Source organism: Cryptomeria japonica, chromosome 4 (assembly GCF_030272615.1).
Source record: "Cryptomeria japonica chromosome 4, Sugi_1.0, whole genome shotgun sequence".
Classification (NCBI taxonomy): domain Eukaryota; kingdom Viridiplantae; phylum Streptophyta; class Pinopsida; order Cupressales; family Cupressaceae; genus Cryptomeria; species Cryptomeria japonica.
The window spans coordinates 267,895,063-267,914,474 of record NC_081408.1 but is presented as its reverse complement, the minus strand read 5'-3'; the positions used below and the strand labels follow the sequence as shown (position 1 = coordinate 267,914,474).

General features: G+C 34.9%; 1 pseudogene; it reads right to left on the bottom strand.

Annotated features, from left to right (window-relative positions):
• Window positions 1–17,780, bottom strand: part of LOC131074027 (enoyl-[acyl-carrier-protein] reductase [NADH], chloroplastic-like) — a 29,288-nt pseudogene extending 11,508 nt beyond the window's left edge.
• Between the last annotated feature and the right edge of the window lie 1,632 nt (window positions 17,781–19,412).

Genomic DNA, 19,412 nt, shown 5'->3' with positions numbered 1-19,412 from the left:
GGTTTGGAATGTGTGCTTATGACATCATAATGAGTCTATGACCTTAACCACACCATGTTTGGAGAACCGGAAGTCAAGTTTCTAATGCACTATTGTACAATTATCTATGGTTTGACAATCGATATCAAGATCATTGATTGGTGATGATTTATGGTTTGGCAGTGATTATTTTCATGTTCATAAGTTGATGATGATGTGTCAGAATTTGTGTGAAAAGAAAAGATGTTGTTTTGGAATGTTCAAGAATTAAATTTCTTGGGAAGCAACAAAGTGCTTAGCAGAATGTGATGAGGGTTTGAGAGCTTATCAAATCAATGTGTGGTAATGAGTTATGATCATTCAACAACTATAATTGTATTTTAGTTTATTGTAATGATGTGTATGATGATTTGTAATGATTTATAATGATCTGATATGATCTATGATGTACATTCATTGTAGGTTAGGGTTTTGTAATTGACCTAATTGTAAAATGTATCTAGGTCAACTTTGAGAAGGTTGAGTGTGTTGGTAATCAGAGAAGTGTGTATGTATGTGTCGAAACAGATTGAGATGTTTGCATGAGAGAAGAAGATTGTAGGTGACAAGGATCTGTTATAGCAAGCTATGAAGTGTTGAGTCCAGATCAATTTATGTGTTGTTTCCTAACAGTTGCAGTAGCATTAAAATCCCTTAACCGGGTAGGTCTTGATAGTATAAATCCGTTAACCAAGAAGCTCAACAACTTGAGTTTAAATCCTCCAGCGAGGTTACTCCTAATAGGGTAAAGCTTCTAACAGAGCTAAGGTGTAAAATACCTTGACCAGGTGACTCCTAATAGGGTCTTCTCCTAACTAGGCATTGTTGTAAAGCTCCTAACCAGGCTAGGTTCCTAACAGGGCGCATTCCAAAAAGAGTGCAAAATCAATTCCCACCGTGGTTTTTCCCATTTGGGTTTCCACATGAAAAATCCTTGTGTTCATTTATTGGATTGATTGTCAAGTTATGCATTTGATGTCTTTACTATATCTTCTTAGTGATGAACACTCAAGTTGCTACCGATATTAGTTTGGTAGTTCTACAGTAGGTGATTGTTAGATCAACTACTGATATTGGTTATGAATTGTTTTGTGAAGTATTCTTCAGATTGGTGAAAATTTTTAGTTTACTATTATCACAATTCACCCCCCTCTCAGTGTTATCTATATCCTCACATTAATAATCAGTATCAGAGCGTTAGGTCCTCTTTGTGTAGAAGATTAACCGCTTGAGGAAAAAATCCAAGAAAGATGATGAAGGAGGGTCCCAAATTCACTAATAAAAACTACCAGATATGGAGTGATAGAATGAAGATATATATCAAAGGTATGGGTGCTCAATTTTCGCAGCATGCTATTACTCAGTATGTAGCTCTTGCAGGTCCTCTAACTACAGATCAATTCAAGGAGCAGCAAGAAAACATTCAAGCATTGGAAGCTATAGCAAGTACACTAGCTGATACTAAATATATTGATGTCCATGGTTTAGAGATTGCTTTTTTAATTTTGGGAGAAGTTAGAATTAATTTATGGTGGTGATAAGAATGTTCAAAAGGCTAAAGAAGAGAGTCTTAGAGGAAAGTTTGATGATATGAGAATGATTTAAGGTGAAAATTTTACTTAGTATGGACAGAGGATTAAAGAAGTTGTCGGTGGAATCAAGTGTCAGTGGTACTATAGAAGAAGACATTGTTATGAGTAAGATACTTAGAACCCTAGTGCCTACCTATGCCATCAGAGTGTCTGCTATTCAAGAGTTGAGGTCAGTTACTAAGGATAAGGTTATTGTTGATTCTTTGATTGGTAAGCTCATTGCCTTTGAGTTAAATAGTTTTGATAATAGTGTACCTAAGAAAAAATCTTCTTTTAAGGTAGATGTATCTAGTGTACTGGTAAGGAAAGGAAAAGTTGTTTGTCAAAGTCATGAATACAGGTCAAGTCATCTTGGCGGTAGTAAAGCTGATTTGGATGATGAAGGTAATCTGATGGAGTTTGAAGCTCTATTGGCTAAAAGACTTCCTAGAGGCACTGGTAAGTACAAAGGTAAGTTGCCTCTTAAATGTTTTTCTTGTAAACAGATAAGACACATTGTTGGACACTATCCTAATAATGATTAAAAGGAAAAGTTTATAAAATATAAGGGAAAAGGAAAGAAACAATGTTATGTTGTAGTTGATGAAGGTTCCACTGATGAGGAATATGGGGATGAAGAAAATGAGGAGATTGTCTTTATTGTTAATATGGAAGATCTATCTGATAAGAAGGCTTTAGTATCTCGCATTGACAATAATGATGAATGGATTATTGATAGTGGTTGCTCACACCACATGACCAGTGATAAGAACAAGTTTATTTCTCTTAAAGAATTTGATGGTGGTGTAGTAAGATTTGGAAACAATTCACCTTGTATGGTTAAAGGTAAATGTTCTACATCTTTGAATGGTACAAGTAATGTTGATGATGTATTTTGGGTTGAAGGATTAAACCATAACTTGTTGAGTGTTGGTCAGTTGAATGACAAAGGTTATCATCTTAAGTTTAATAATGGAGTTTGCAGGATCTTAGGATGCAAAGGAAAACTGATTGCTACTGGTAAGAAAACTAAAGGTAACTTATTGCATCTAAATGCTAATGTGAATAGTTGTTTGGTTGCTAAGGTTGAAGATAGTTGGTTATGGCATAGAAGGTTTTTTCATGTGAACTTTGATAATGTGATTAAGGACAATAAATCTAGTATGGTGAGAGGTATGCCACAACTTGTTAAAACAGACAATGTGTTGTGTAAAGAATGTCAGTTGGGTAAGATGACTACACCTTTTTTTAAGAGCAAATATTTTTCTTCTCAGCATATTCTAGATTCGGTGCACACTGACTTATGTGGTCCTATGAGGACTAGAAATTTTTATGGTGACAAGTATTTCATGATATTTATTGATCATTTTTCTAGAATGATGTGGGTTACTTTTTTGAATGAAAACTCTGATACTTTCAGCAAGTTCAAGGCATTCAAGGCCTTAGAAGAAAAGGAAACTGGTAGCAATCTTAAGTTCCTGAGATCTGACCGGGGTGGAGAGTTTACATCTAATGATTTTGTGAGATATTGTGATGAAAATGGAATTAAGAGGCAGTTCTCTTCTCCAAGGACACCACAACATAATGGAACTGTGGAAAGGAGAAACCAGACCATTGTTGAAGCTGCAAGGACTATGCTCATATAGGGAGATCTACCTAAGATGTTTTGGAGAGAAGTAGTTAGTACTTTATTTTATGAATTGAACAGGGTACTAGTTAAGAAAGGTAATGATAAGACACCTTATGAGTTACGGTATAGTAGAGCTCCTAGTGTTAGTTACTTCAAAGTTTTTGGTAGTAGATGTTTTATAAAAAGAGATGATTATACTGGTAAATTTGATGCTAAGAGTGATGAAGAAACATTTCACGGCTACTCCATTAAGAGAAAAGCTTTCAAGTGTTACACCAAAAGGACAAAGAAGATTATGGAGAGTGTGAATGTAAAGGTTGATGAAATTCCTGATAAGTCTGATGATGAACAAAAACTTGTGTTTATTGAACTAGATGTATAGAAAGATGTTGAGCTAAACAGTGCAGTGGAAGATGCTCAACCAGTAGATGAAGAAGATGAAGAACAAGAAGAGGTTGTTGAACTGGGATAGGTAATTCCTTGATATGTAAGGCTAAATCATTTTGAAGACCAGATCATAGGTGACAACAATGCTGGAGTACAAACTAGAAGGAAAATTAGATAAATCTCGTATGATTTCTACAGTTGAACTGAAGACAGTTAGAGAAACTCTTAAGGATGATGACTGGTTAAATGCAATGAATTAAGAACTTGATCAGATTGGGAAAAAAAATACATGTTTACTTGTTCCTAGACCTAATGATAAAAATGTGATTGGTACAAAATGGGTATTTAGAAACAAGTTGAATGGAGATGGAGAAGTTGTTAGAAACAAAGAAAGACTAGTATGCAAAGGGTATGCACAAGAAGAAGGTGAAGATTATGGAGAGACCTTTGCACTGGTTGATAGGCTTGAAGGAGTTTGGATGCTACTTGCATTTGCAGCTTTTAAAGGCTTTAAAGTCTCAAATGGATGTTAAGTTAGAATTTCTAAATGGTATTCTTGAAGAAGAGGTGTATATTGAACAACCAGATGGGTTTGCATTGACCGAAGATAAGGATATGGTATGTAAACTATATAAGGCATTATATGGATTGAAGCAAGAACCAAGGGCATTGTTTGAAAGACTTCATGCACATCTAATAAAGATAGGATTCTAGAGAACCGGTGAGGATAGCAATATTTATTTGAATACTGAAGGAGACAAGAGGTTGATTGCAGAAGTATTTGTTGATGACATTATATTTGGTGGAAATGATGATATGAGTATGACTTTTGTAGATGAGATGAAGAAGAATTTCAGATGTCTCTTATAGGTGAGATACAAATCCTCATTGGATTGTAGGTCCAAGAGCTAAAAGGTGTTATTTTTATCTGTCAGTCCAAGTATCTAAAGGAAGTGTTAAAGACCTTTGGAATGGAAGAGTGTAAACTAGTTATAACAACTATGGTTACCAGCCGCAGATTGTCAAAAGACGATGATTCACCCTCTGTGGATAAAAAAGAATAGAGGTCCGTGATTGGAAAATTGCACTATGTTGTTCATAGTAGATCGGATATTGCCCATGCAATTGGTTTAGTATCAAGATTTCAGAAGAGCCCTAAGGATACACATATGATAGCTCTAAAGAGGATATTTAGATATCTTAGAGGGACAGTTGATTATGGATTATGGTATCCATACAAAGGCAATTTTTATTTGCAGGTATTCACTAATGTTGATTGGGTAGAGAACGTAGATGAGTGAAAGAACACAACTAGTGGTGCATTCTTTCTAGGTGGCAGAATAGTATCTTGGACTAGTAAGAAATAAAATTGTATATCTTAGTCCTCAGCTAAAGCATAATATGTAGCTGCATCAATGAATTGTACATAGGCCATATGGATGAGACATGTCTTGGAAGGTTTCAAGAATGATATAACAGAACTGATGATTATATATTGTGATAACACTAGAGTGCTATAAACATTTCTAAGAACCTAGTACTACATGCAAGGACTAAACATATTGAATTGAAGTATAACTTTCTGAGAGAAAGAGTATAGGAAAAGAAAGTGAGAGTGGAGCATGTATCTAGAAAAGAGCAGTTGGATGATATATTCACTAAGCCATTGCATAAGGCTACCTTTGAATATCTCAGACGTAATTTAGGTGTTATACCCCTACCCAAGATCAACTAGGATGCTATTGAAGCATCTTTCACTGTGCATTGATGAGAAGTGTGCTACTCCTTAGGGGGAGCAGCTGAGTTGGAGAAGAAATGTAACAGTCATGGGGAGAAGCATAAAGAGAAAATGATTGATGGCTAATGACCGAACAATGATATAACAGGTTTCATGATGAGATTTTGGTGTTGTATTTTTTGGTGTTTCCATCAATGCCAAAGAGGGAGATTGTTGGCATGTCAGCATAACTGATGGAGATGATGGTGTACCAATAAAGGAATGTTGATGATGATATATTCATGGACTATTGGTGATGATATATTAATGGATTTTTGGTGATGATAAGTTATTTGTGTTGTCATTGGTGGAAACCATATTTATCCATGTTTTTTTATGCTTGGTATTTCATCTATGTCTACTGGTTAAGTCTAACCAGTAATGGATTAAATTGGATTAATTTGGATAGCAAAAATGCTAAGTAGCAGTAAACCGGTAAGCAAGAACAGAGAAGGAGATGGTTGTGGTAGTGATCCATGTTGAGTGAGGTGTTGTGGTTTGGAATGTGTTCTTATGACAACATAATGAGTCTATGACTTGAACTGCATCATGTTTGGAGAACTGGAAGTGAAGTTTCTAATTGACTGTTGTAAAATCAGTTAAGGTTTGAGAGCCAGTATCAGGATCATTGACCGATGATGATTTATGGTTTGGTGGTAATTCTTTTCATGTTCATAAGTTGATGATGACGTGTCAGTATCCATGTGAAAAGATAAGATGCTTTTTTGGTGCGTTCAAGGATCAAATTTCTTGGGAAGCAGTGAAGTTCTTAGCAGAATGTGATGAGGGTTTGACATCGTATCAGATCGATGTGCGGTGATGAGTTATGATCCTTCAACGACTGTAATTGTATTGTAGTTTGTTGTAATGATCAGTAATAATTTGTAATGATCTGATATAATCTATGAGGTAGATTCATTGTAGGTTAGGGTTTCCTAACCAACCTAATTGTAAAATGTATTTAGGTCAACTTTGAGAAGGCTGAGTGTGTCGCTAATTAGAGAAGTATGTGTGTGTCAAACAAGATTGAGATGTATGCATGAGAGAAGCAGATTGGAGCTGACAAGGATCTATTATAGAAAGCTATGAAGTGCCGAGTCCAAATCATTTTATCTATTATTTCCTAACATTTGCAACAGCATTAAAATCTCTTAATCGAGTAGGTCCCGACAGGCCTGATTGTATAAATCCCTTAACCGGGTAGCTCAACAACTTGAGTTTAAATCCTCCAGTGAGGTTACTCCTAACAGAGTAAAGATTCTAACAAAGTTAAGGTGTAAAATCCCTTGACCAGGTGACTCCTAACATGGTCTTCTCTTAATCAGACATTGTTGTAAAGCTCCTAACTGGGCACGGCTCCTAACGGGGCACATTCTGAAAGAATGCAATATTTTGTGGGTACCAACTCCCACTGTGGTTTTTCCCATTTGGTTTTTCACATGAAAAATCCTTCTGGTCATGTTATGGATTGATTGTTAAGTTATGCATTTGATGCTTTTAGTCTATTTTCTTAGTGATGAACACTTAAGTTACTACTGGTATTAGTTTGGTAAATTTGCATTAAGTGATTGTTAGATCAGCTATCGGTACTGGTTATGAACTATTTTGTGAAGTATTTTAAAGATTGGTGAAAAGTTTCAGTTTGTTGTTATCACTGATTGACCCCCTCCCCCACCCTCTTAGTCTTAATAGGATCCTCACATTAACAACTTTATTGATTACATACTTGAATTTGAATTTCTCTTAAAGAATTGTAATTGGAAACCTATGGAGAGGTGTCTCAAATTAGTAGATAAGACTTCCTTTTACATATATCTTCATGAAACATGTTTAAAATTATAAAAAGATCTAACTTTAGAAAATAATTATTTCTCAAAAACATTACCATTAAAGGGGTCACCCTTTTGATCTATAAAATGATGTTAGATGCCCTAGTCCAAGACAAGAAGGGAATTAGGAACCCAATTCTATTCTATTTGGGTTAAACATAGGTTCATAAATGTACAAATAGAATGAGGATCATATATTTGGCATAGGTGTATGTTAGGATAAATAGTGGACAACACATAACACCATGATTTGTACATGGAAAACCTGGTAAAGGGAAAAAACATGGTGGGAAGCCTACCCATAGTCAAAGGATACTTCTACAAAAATTATTTGATACAATGAGGGGTCTGCACACTGTCTAAAGCGTACATCTCATTACAATAGAGTCTCACTGACTATAAAGAGGTTATAACCACCTGAAGATAATTGGACAACAATCTAGAAGAATGAACTGCCAGAGATAGCATCTACCAAGCCTGATTACAATCCTAGTTAAGCTCAATACCAGAGGCCTTTGACCTCTTACTTAAACCCAATTCGATCACCTATGATCAACCAAATCTCCTTTGCATATGATATTTCATTCCACAACCATGACGCATGATCTAGAATGAGATTTAACATCAATTTATACAAACCATAAGCCCTAAACCAATTAGATCACCCACTTAAAAGATATTACAATAAGATCATTACATACATCCATATTACAATGATATGCCATAACCTAGATAGGTACCAGATGTAATCTGGGTCCACCAGGCCAAAGCAATGTTTCCAATCAATTAAGGAACGATCAAGAATCACCTTCTGTATCCTGAATTCCATCTAGAAGCCACACCAATGCCACTTATTCATTTTGTCAAATATTCTCTGGTAAAAGGTCTGTCGGTAAAACCTTAAATCCTTACTGGTAACACAAGATCTCCTACCAGTAACCAAAATAGATAGTGTTGATATAAATGACCAAAAATCAATGCAACACATAATCAATTCATCTATATTGCCAACAATCTCCCCCTTTGGCATTGATGGTGACACTAGATGTGAAAAACATCTAAGTATCAGTGAACTGGTAAGCAGGATCAAAGAAGGAGATGGTTGTGGTAGTGATCCATGTTGAGCCAAGTGTTGTAGTTTGGAATGTGTTTTTATGACATCATAATGAGTCTATGACTTGAACCGCATCATGTTTGGAGAACTAGAAGTCAAGTTTCTAATTGACTATTGTACAATCAACTAGGGTTTGAGAACCAATTTCAAGATCATTGACCGCTGATGATTTATGGTTTGGTGATTATTCTTTTCATGTTCATATGTTGATGATGATGTGTCACTATCTGTGTGAAAATATAAGATGCTTTTTTGGTGCATTCAAGGATGAAAATTGGGAAGCAGTGAAGTGCTTAGTAGAATGTGATGAAGGTTTGACATCTTATCAGATTGATGTGCAGTGATTAGTTATGATCCTTCAACGATTGTAGTTGTATTGTAATTTGTTGTAATGATCTGTAATAATTTATAATGATCTGATATGATCTATGAGTTAGATTCATTGTAGGTTAGGGTTTTGTAACTGACCTAATTGTAAAATGTATTTAGGTTGACTTTGAGAAGGTTGAGTGTGTCGATAATCAAAGAAGTATGTGTGTGTCAAAATAGATTGAGATGTCTAGATGAGAGAAGCAGATTGGAGCTAACAAGGATCTGTTATAGCAAGCTATGAAGTGCCAAGTCCTAATCATTTTATCTGTTGTTTCCTAACAGTTACAACAACATTAAAATGTCTTAACTGGGTAGGTCTTGACAGGCCTGATTGTATAAACCCCTTAACTGGGTAGCTCAAGAACTTGAGTTTAAATCTTCCAGCGAGGTTACTCCTAACAAGGTGTACAATCCCTTGACCGAGTGACTCCTAACAAGGTCTTCTCTTAACCGAGCATTGTTGTAAAGCTCCTAAACGGGCTAGGCTCCTATTGGGCTACATTTCGAAAGATTGCAATATTTTGTGGGTACCAATTCCCACTTTAGTTTTTCCCATTTGGGTTTTCCCATGAAAAATCCTTTTGTTCATGTTATGGGTTGATTGTTAAGTTATTCATTTGAAATACCAGATTCATAGACATGCTAATAGTTGCAGAGTTATCACAGTAGATAACTAACAGTTCACTACAATTTACCTTGATATCCTTCAACATTTGCTTCATCTATAATACTTGAGTGTAATTAGTTGTTGGTGCAACATATTCAGCTTCTACAATAGATAAAGAAATGCATGACTATGTTTTTCTAATCCATGAAACTAATTTCTTTCCAAGAAAGAAATCTCCACCAAAAGTGCTCTTCCTATCATAAGTATCTCCTGCCCAATTTGAGTTGTATTCATAATATCTGGTCTAGTCTGAGTTAGATATAACAAGATACCAATCATAGACTTATACCTTGTTGAAATTACCAGTGCAGATGTGTCTTTGATAGATAATTTCTCACTTGTCACCATAGGAGTACTTACCAGTTTGGAATTATCCATACTAAACTTCTTCAACAATTTCCTTAGATACTTAGTTTGATAGATAAATATGTCTTTGTCAGTTTGAGCGATCTGTAAACCTAAGAATAATCTCATCTCACCAATCATGGACATTTCAAATTCATTCTTCATATTATTAGAGAATTTCATGCACAATTTGTCTTCACCTCCAAAAATGATATCATCAACAAATACTTCAATAATGAGAATATAATCATAAGTGATCTTATAATATAAATTATTGTCTGCACTGCCTTTAGTAAAACCAAGCTTCAAAAAATATTTATCCAACCTTGCATACCAGGCTCTACGAGCTTGTTTCAATCCATATAATGCTTTCCTTAACCTGTAAACTATATATTTATCATCTATTACTAAAAATCCATCAGGATGCTTAATGTATACCTCTTCCTTAAGTTCGCCATTCAAGAATGCACATTTAACATCCATTTGATAGGCCTTATAGTTCTTATAATCTACAGAGGCAAGAAATAGTCTAACAACTACAATTCTAGCTATAGGTGCAAATATCTCAACATAATCAATTCCTTCCATTTGAGAATATCATTTACAAACTAGTCTATCTTTGTTTCTTACAACTTGACCATCCTCATTTAGTTTATTTCTGAAAACCCATTTATTTCCAATAACATTCCTATTTTTACATCAAGGAACTAAAGTCCAATTCTTATTCTTCTCTATTTGATCTAATTCATCTTCCATAGCCTTTAACCAATGTTTATCTTTACAAGCTTCAATAACAGATGTTGGTTCAATTTGAGAAATAAGACATACCTCTTCATATTTCAGTCTTCTTCTTGTCATAACTCCCTTGTTCCTATCTTGAGTGATTTGATCTTCAAAATGATTTAACCTTACATACCTTGGTGTCTTCTGAACTTTAGGTTCACTATTCTGATCATCAGTCAAAGTTGAATTTTCTAATTGTACTGGTGTCATTGTTTCAATGTCTTGTACCAGTTGAGGCATTGTCAGTTCCATTATGATCATTTCCACTACTGGTTCCCTGTCATCTGATATAGATTGATTTATGTATTGCTCATCCACTTTCACATTAGTGCTCTCCACAATTTTTTGCAATCTTTTTTTTATAAAATCTATATGCTTTACTTTGAATTGAATATCCAAGAAATATCCCTTCATCACATATAGGATCAAACTTCCTAATTGAATCATCCCTTTTGATATAACATTTGCTTCCAAAAATTCTGAATAATTTAACAGTAGGTGTATATCCAAACCATAATTCATAAGGGGTCTTACCGGTTTCAGCTTTGATGTGAACTTCATTGAATGTGTAGACTGTTGTACTCACTTCTTCTCTCCAGTAAATGTGAGGCAATTTGACTTGCATCATCATGGTTCTTTCTGCATCCAAAATCGTTCTATTCTTCCTTTCCACTACTCTATTCTACTGAGGAGTCCGGGGTATAGATAGTTGTCTCCTAATTCCATTTGTCTCACAACAACTATTAAATTCATGAGAAGTAAACTCACTACCTTGATCTGATCTCAGACATTTGATTTTCAATCCAGTTTCTATTTCCACCTTTTTTTAAAAGATCTTGAATTTCTCAAAAGCTTCAAACTTCTCCCTAAGAAAATTCACCCATATATTCTAGAATAATCATCAATTATCAACATGAAATACCTATCACCTTGAAAGCTTCTACTCCTTGTTGGACCACATAAGTCAATGTGAATCAAATCAAGCACATCATTAGATTTATCATGTATTCTCTTAAATAAATTTCTAACTTGCTTTCCCAATTGACATTCCTTACATGCCAGAATATGAGGCTTTATAATCTTAGGTATATGTCTAACTACCTTTGTTGAATTGATCTTAACAATACAATCAAAATTAACTTGACACAACCTCGTATGCCATAACCAACTCTCATCAATCTGGGCAATCAAATGTGTCTTATTACCAGTGTTCAAGTGATTAAAGATATTACCTCCAGTTTGAGTACCAGTTGTAATTTCCAAACCAGTTTTGTTAATGATTTTGCATTTTCTATCTTTAAATTGACCAACACTTAAAAGACTATGCTTTAAACCTTCTACATTATAAACATTATTAGTATTATGCTTACCATCCAAAGAAATAATACCTCTACCTTTGATCATACATGCTTTGTCATCTCCAAATTTGACTTGACTGCCATTGTATTCTTGCAGGGACATAAACTTTCTTTTATCTCCAGTCATATGATGTGAGCATCCACTATCAACTACCTATTCATCCTTGTCTGCTTCCAGGGCCTTTTCTTCATTCATGATATCCAGTTCCAATTCATCTTCTTTTAAAGCATAGATCACCCATTCCTTTCCATTGTTGGATCCACTAGAAGAGTTTGTTGTTGGTTCATCCTTAGAGTCATCACTTCTTCCTCATATGTTATGTAGCATTGTTTACTTTTTTGGAACCTATATCTGTTCTAATTAGACTTAAATGATTTATTAACTCTTTCTTCAAATCTTGCATTCCCTTCAGAACATCTAGATGCAAAATGACCAATCATATTACATGCAAAACATTTAAAAGGTACTTTTCCTTCAAACTTACTTCCTGTCGGTCCTTTAGGTACTCTTCTAGCAAATGAGGCTTCAAGTTGCTCAAATTCTTCATCATCTTTCCTTATATCTTCCAATTCTTTTGCATATAAGGCTTTCCAATCACTTTTTCCAGTAGATGATGATGCATGAAAAGAAAGTTCAAACTTTCTAACTCCAAAAGGTCCAAATTCTTCAAGCTCAAAAGCAGATAATTTCCCAATCAAAATGTCTCTGTGTGTTTGTCATTGTTTTCAGTTCATTAATTGCAATTGCCTTCATCTTGTAAGATGGTGGAAGGGCTCTCAAGACTTTGGAAACTATTTCATCTTCACTTAGCAATCCTCCACAACATTGAATTCCCATGACAATCTCATTTACTCTTTCCATAAATGTAGTAATTCTTTCATTATCTTCCATCTTCAAGTTCTCATACCTTACTCGCTAACCATCAAGTTTAGCAATTTTGATAGTAGGATCACCTTCATTCAAAGTTTTTAATTTATCCCACATAACCTTTGCCGATGATTTATCAGTCAATCCCATGATTTGCTGATAAGGAAGTGCACACAAGAGGGCTTCTCTAGTTCTACAATCATTTTCAATATTCTTGTCCAGGTCTGTAGGAGCAGGATTGCCAGATGCTGGATTATAAGGTGTATATCCTTTCTCAATGATCTCCTAAATATCCTTGCCAAGACATATAAGATGATTCTCCATTCAGATTTTCCATGTCCCATAATTTGTTCCATCAAGCTTAGGGATTTCTCTTCTGAAAATAGTTGCCAGTGGCTTTGAAATATTAGCTACCATACGATCTACCTCAAGCGATTAAGCTTGTGCAAAAGAGGACTAAAGCTCTGATACCAATTGTTAGGATAATCGGTGGACAACACATAACACCATGATTTGTACGTGGAAAACCCGATAAAGGTAAAAACCACAATGGGAAGCCTATCCACAGTCAGATGATACTTCTATAGAAAGCATGTGATACAATGAGGGGTCTACACATGTAGGAAGGCACACTGCCTAGAGCATACTTCTCATTACGAAAGAGTTTCACTGACTATAGAGAGGTTATAACCACCTCAAGATAATTGGACAATAATCCAAAAGAATGAACTGCCAGAGATAGCATCTACCATGCTTGATTACAATCTTGGTTAAGCTCAATACTATTGGTCTTTGACCTCTTACTTAAACCCAATTCAATCACCAATGATCGACCAAATCTCCTTCACAAATGATATTTCATTCCACAACCATGACACATGATCTACAATGAGATATTACATCAATTTATACAAACCCTAAGGCCTAAACCAATTAGGTCACCCAACTAAAAGATATTACAATAAGATCATTACATACATCCATATTACAATGATATTGCATGGCGGTTTTAGATCAAAACAACAATAAGAAATCCATAAATCATCCCGGTAACGTGTAGAGAATAGGTTAACATGATACCGGTCCATAACCTAGATAGGTACCGAACCTAATCTGGATCCACCACGGGAAAGTGATGTCTCCAATCAGTTGAGGCATGATTAAGGATCACCTTCTGCATCCTGAATTCCATCTAGAAGCCGCAGCGACACCACTTATGCATTTTGTCAAAGATTGTCAGTAAAAGCTCTGCTGGTAAAACCTTAAACCCTTACCAGTAACATAAGATCTTCTACCGGTAACCAAAACAGATAGTGTTGACATCAATGAAAAAACATCAACGTAACACATAATCAATTCATCCATATTGCCAACAGTTTAAGCAAAATCAAGCATAATTAAGGCATACAAGGCAAAAACACTAATGGGAGGCCCAAATGACTATGAAATTGTATGCAAATAGAATTTATGATACTAAAATATGTAATAGGTTCCTTAGAAGTTTTAGGTTCCATTGCAAGCCCCTTGGGACATTGATTAATGCTCATCTCTTCTAATGTTCGGCCATATTTCTCTTCAATAGTCTTAGTTTCAACCAATTTAGTGCAATTTAACTCTTCTTATTCATTTAAATGATCATCATGTTCTATAACACCAATTCTTAGATAGCATATTCTAAATTGAGTTCTCTAACCATTTATATCCTTTTGTAACATCTTTCTTAACATTTTTAACATTTATATCCCAATTATATCTTGTGATAATTAACTTTTTTAGGGCCATGTCACCAAACTTTAATTTTCAACATTGATATAAAATATAATATAATAGATGGCATTGTATAATGTGATGTAAAATTTACCCATTATTTCTAGTGTTCATGGAGCTCAAAATTATTTATAGATAATTTATCTTAGTGGAGATCAACAATTTAAAAGCACTTTCAGGGACCATGAACATTACAAAATGTGGGTACATTTTACCTCATAGAATAAAAAGAGGGTCATTAGATTATAATTTTTAACTAATGGTATGAACTAAATATTACATAGCCTATCCCTTACATCCATTAAAGATTTCCACCCTTGAGTCCCTACTTTTCCATACCAACATTTGCTAAGTTTTTTAGAAAAAATTTCTGATGTAAAAGAAAAAATTTAATAAAATTAATAATTCTTGTGAAACAATGAGAAAGACTCACCAATAGAGCTTCTTTCTTAAAAAAAGAAAAGAAAAAATTGCTAATATTTCATATTTTTTAATGGGTGTGAATTTCTTAAAGTTAGCATTTACAATAATGGACACAAACATAGGATTTGGACTTGAATCTATTAAAAAATTATATTTCTATCTAAATTAGCAATAAGACGAAGGTTAGAGCTTATCTGGTGAGTTATAGAAGATCAAAATAAGGAAAAATAAGTATATAAATAACTTATAACTATTCACATGTTCATTGTATCAAAATATATATTACACATGACTCAAATCAACTTATAATATGTTATACTAAACATATATTATGTTATGTACATCTCTTATACAATATTTATTATATCTAAGACCTCTTTCCACTAGATTTCCATTTTATTCCATATTTACATCATGTACTTACATCTAAGAGAACTTATATGAAATGGTGTCTTTTATAAATGAACCCTTTTAATGTTTTTGGTTAGCTAGATGTGTCATTGCAATAGGTGAAACTAGTTGTAATTTTAACACTATAATTTTAACACTATCTTCCTAGAAAATATAGAAAAAGAGTACACATCAAAGATACTAATATTTTTAAGCATGAAAACAATATAGCAACCCAATAAAAATATCACCATTTTTACATAAAAACATAGAGAAATCTATGAAGGGATCTAAATTAACACTAGGAAATTTATAATCTATTTTAAGACCAAAATAAATTTTTGAATTCATGTAAATTAATATTGAAGGTGATTTTCATTAATAAAATAACACTTGTAGACTATAAGCATTTACAACTCAAATATCCCAAATATCATTTTTTAATTAAAAATAGACTTTTTGTTACTTTGATCCAACTCCTTAGTATTCTAATTTTGTATTACCCATTAAGAAAAAAAACATAATCAATTTTTTTAATTTATTAATTTTAACCTTGTAATTTAATCTCTTTATTTAAATTAATATCGAGAAAGAATGCATATTGAAGCTACCACCCTTAAGTACGGGAGAATATCAAAACTCAACTCGAACTTTGTGAAGCTCATGCAAGAACACACATAACGATCCATAAAAGTTCTTTAAGACAAAAGTTCTTATATAAAGAATTTCAAATGGTATTTATCAATAGAAGTATAGATAAATCTTTATTTATTGTTTTTAATAATAAATGCCATGTAATCAAATTAAAGATCAAATGTGATTTCTGCAATAAAGATTCATATAACCTTAATTTGTTACCATTCCAATTTAAATTTTAATTGTTGTAATTTTCTTTTATAGAAACAAATTCGAATGTATAGATGTCTGCAACACCACTTTTTATATAAGGGACTTCAACATTCGAAATAAACATATATCTAAACCCCACATCACTTTCAGCTAAAAAAACCACACACAAAACTGTCACAATTTGTGGCAGCTTGTGGTCAGTGGGTTCATCACCTCAGTTTACAGCCCGTCACAAACTGTCATAAGACCTAGACAAGGGAGAGAATGAGGAAAGGTGCTAAAGCATTGAGTTTGATTGAAGCGGCCTTGATAGAGGCCATTTTTTTTTTCAGAATAGTAGATTTTAAAGAATAACAAGAGGATGAAACCATAATTGATTGTGACATTCTTTTTTCAATAGTTTTGATGGAAATGGAAGAAGAAAGCACATTGAAATTAGGTATTATTTTATTGGAGAGTTAGTAGAAAATAGTAAAATAAAAAGAAAATTGCAGCTATGAGGATCAACTAGTAGAGATTTTCACCAGGCTATTGAGCAGGTATAGTGTTGAGTGCCTATGAAAAACATTTTGCATAGTTGATTTGAATCAAGAATGATCGTGTTTGTTGACTCAGGACACTTGAATCAAGAATGATCGTGTTTGTTGACTGAGGACAAAGGGAGAGTGTTGGAATTTTTAACTTAAAATCAAATTTTCTTCGAATGGTAATGAATAATTGCATAAAACTTTGATTGCAGACTTCTAAGGAATTTATCTACAATCCTCACCTCTTCCATGGTTTCACCATTTTTCCTCAACTAGTTTATCAAATCAAAGACTTGTATGAAAAAAAATAATGAACTCACTATCCTTCCTCTCGAGAGTCTCAAAATCTCTTCAAAGCATCTGAAGCTTCACTAATCTAGCTTTACCAGTGCACATCTGAAGCTTCACTAATCTATCTTTACAAGTGCATTTGCAATTTATTTGGATGATTTTCCAGGCTTCCTTTGCATAGTTACTTGATCCTATTCTGGGAAAAATGATGTGTATCAAAACTAGCCACCCATTCTATGCAGATTAATGCTTTTATCATGTAATCAGATGGGCAATCATTTCTATGGGCAGTTGTATCAGCAAAATTATTTTTTTTTTTGGTCGGTAAAGGCAGAGTCACATTTTATATTAATTTTGAGTAAATACATATGATTATCATTGTATTTTAAAAAATTCAAAAAACCTCTGCTCTTAGGATCACAGAGGGCCCTTCAAAAATAGAGCCTTGAAGCTTAGGGTTCAGCCATTTTCTTGAACCATTTAAGGTTTAAGTCTAGAAACAAAAACGTATGCATAAGTACTAATTATATCCAGGTTCATCAACCTGAATTTAGAGTTTTTACATTGAAAATAAAGGCTAATAAAAATTTACAAGGATAACTATATATTCGATAAGCAAAAGGGTATCTATAGAGAGCCTAGCTTGTGGACGGAATGTCCAGTTGAGGATGTTGCTTTCTTGGGCGGCCTCGTCCCTTGCTTGCTGGAGAGCCCCAACCATGACCCTTGCCCCTGCAACCACTGCCGGAGCTACCTTTGCACCTCTATTCAGGCTTAGGTTCTCTTTCTTCCACAAGCATAGGTAGGAAGCCATTCATTCTTGCAAAGAGGAACAGAATTTCCTCTTTCCCTTTAGCCTCCAGATTTTCCCCTAGAAAACGCCATTTGAGGTAGCTCAGCCCTGCACTAGCAAACTTCCTATGCCTATTCAATTCTTTATCCTTCAGGTCAAGAACGAATGGTTAATCATTGATGAGAGTTCCATGAGCGTTAAAAAAGGATTCTGTCACTAGGTCTGGGTGCACCAGAGTCACGATTGGCCTTATTCAGAACTTCCTGGAGCTCTAGAAGGGTTTCAGCTGGGAAGAGTTCCCTAGTGAGATTCCAGATTAGTTGCTTAGAAAGCTTCTGGTCTAGCAGTGACACCACAAATCTGGATGAAATGGAGGTGTTGTCTCTTGGGTATTCATCTCTACTCAAGTGCGCACTCCCCAGAATCAATTTGACTGCTAAAAGAACTAGAGGGTCCGAGTGAATAAGCAGACACTTGAGTCTCAGATCCGTGATCTTTCTAAAGGAGACTTTCTTAGTCGAGGCTCCAAGAGAGATGGGGGTGTCCGCACCAAAACAAGACACGGGCCTGGGATAGATGCTCATGATAAAGCCGAAAGGGGGTTCAGAAGACATGGTGACCGAAGGCAAGGACTAGCAAGAGGAGAGCCAAACTGCAACCAGTTGAGCCAAAGAAAAAGAGAAGCAAAAATGGTCTTCTACAGAAAGGCAGGCGCACAACTCAACGAGCAAAGATGGGAAAATGAGAGCAATTAAACCTCACTCGAAGGTGGCGGAGAATAAATGCTCATATCAAACCAAATCCCTAGGAAAGCGGAGGGAAAGATTAGCCTGCGGACAACTCATGCAAGGACAGAGAGGCGGTGCTCACCAGTTGGGCTTTCGTTGGTCCGGTATTAATGTTGTCGATTAGTCTAGTCGGCTTTCCTAGATCCACCTTGCAACCCAAATTAGAAGAGTGGTTAGTTTGGAAATAAAAAATGACCGTTGGTGTTCACTACCAAAAGGAGGGTAAGATTTTGAATTTTTGAATTTGATTTATGCATTCCTCCATTCTACTAGCACGCTGAGACTCAAACCTTATCTGTTCAGTCATATTAGCTAGGGTGATCTAACATAGCAGAAGACTAAGATCCCTATGACCACCAGTGGATAGAGGTTCCTAGAGCTGCAACTTTTGATAGAGCGTCCGCCTCTGTGTTTGCTTCTCTATAAATATGTTTTGCCTCAAAGAGATCCAGGCTGTTTAAGATTTCTAGAATGCTCTCCAAAAGAGCTTGAAGCCTCCAATTAGGGGTTGCCTTCTTCCTGATAGCATTAATTGCTATCTCTGAGTCTCCTTCCACTATAATATTTTTGATTCCATGATTGATGCAGTCTTTCAGGCCTAATAGTAGAGCGGTGAACTCTGCTATGTTATTAGTGTCCGGAGGGATTGGTTTTGCCATTTTCCTGATGGTTTCTCCTGACTGGTCTCTGATGACATAGCCTATTCCGGAGGGGCCTGGGTTGCCTTTGGAGGCCCCATCAAAATTCGGTTATGGTGAGAGGGTGAGGGAATAATGATTCCTTGCCAATTTTGACTAATTTTCCTATCCCATGAGGAGAAAACTTTGGACTGATTCAGTGCAAAGGATGTTCTGCTATTAATTAA